The sequence below is a fragment of the Limulus polyphemus genome, unplaced genomic scaffold (assembly GCF_000517525.1).
Source record: "Limulus polyphemus unplaced genomic scaffold, Limulus_polyphemus-2.1.2 Scaffold69, whole genome shotgun sequence".
Lineage (NCBI taxonomy): Eukaryota > Metazoa > Arthropoda > Merostomata > Xiphosura > Limulidae > Limulus > Limulus polyphemus.
This window is the reverse complement of record NW_013665679.1, coordinates 240,133-241,288: the sequence shown is the minus strand read 5'-3', so window position 1 is coordinate 241,288 and position 1,156 is coordinate 240,133.

Below are 1,156 nucleotides of genomic sequence, written 5' to 3'. Positions count from 1 at the left end.
GAGGGACTTTGCTGGCACTGTAACAAACCTGGGCACAAAAGAGCTCAATGCTGACAACTTCAGCACAGGGAATACGATACAGCAGTAAAGGCTGCTACCAAGAAAGGCTGTTGGAACTGTGGGGAGCAAGGATATCTGAGGAGCCAGTGTAAGAAAAATACCACCAATAAGTCAGCTTCGGGAAACCAGTAGTGGTTGGTGCTAAGGGATGCCCACCAACCTCCATCGTGAAAGTACAACAGCTAAGTGTAAAATGGCAAGTACACATAGTATCTACGTGACAGGGAAGCTGGATGGCCAAAGGTGCAACTTTGTCATAGATTCTGCATCTCAGCAGACCCTTGTGAGCATCAAGGTGCTGGATAACAAAGGGGTACCAGAAGCTGTACAGAAGCTCTGTGGTGTGACAGGACATTCTGCAAGGTTGTGGGGACCAGTGTGGGTAACTATCGAGCTGATGGGCATGAAAACAGACAGAAAGTATACTTGGCTGACATTGAAGACCAATGCATATTAGGATTGGACTATCTATTACCGACGAAGTGTGTGGTTGACTTCGATAAAATGACGATTGGAAACAACAAAGTCCAGTAAGTGTTGCTACACCCGTTGATCTGCATGTCACAGCACTTAAATTAACTACAATACCCGCTATGTCAGAGAAGATAATTTGGGGTAGGATAAAAGAACATCCCCATGGAAGCCCAATGCTTGTAGAAGCAGTGGAAGACCCATCCAGGCCAGTGGATTTGAAGATTGGAAGGTCACTTGTAGCAGGTCGTCAAGTAGTACCTATAACAGTGGCCAATTTCTCTAAATGTGAGCAGACACTTAAGGAAGGGGAATTGTTGGGCGTGTGCCAGGAGGTAGAGCCAGTCAATGTTAAAGCAAGGAATACAACTGTAAAGAAAGGACATACACTTCCAGAATATTTGACTGACCTCTATAAGAAGAGCATAGTCCATTTGTCGTCATCACAGGCTCTTCAGGTAAAAGAAACTTTTGGCAAATTATGCTGACGTCTTTTCGAAAGGAGATCATGACCTCGGATGCACCAACCTGGTAGAGCACAGAATAAACACAGACAATCACTGTCCAGTAAAGATCCCTCTGAGGAGAATAGCTCCAGCAAAGCGACAAGAGATAGAGAAGGTCA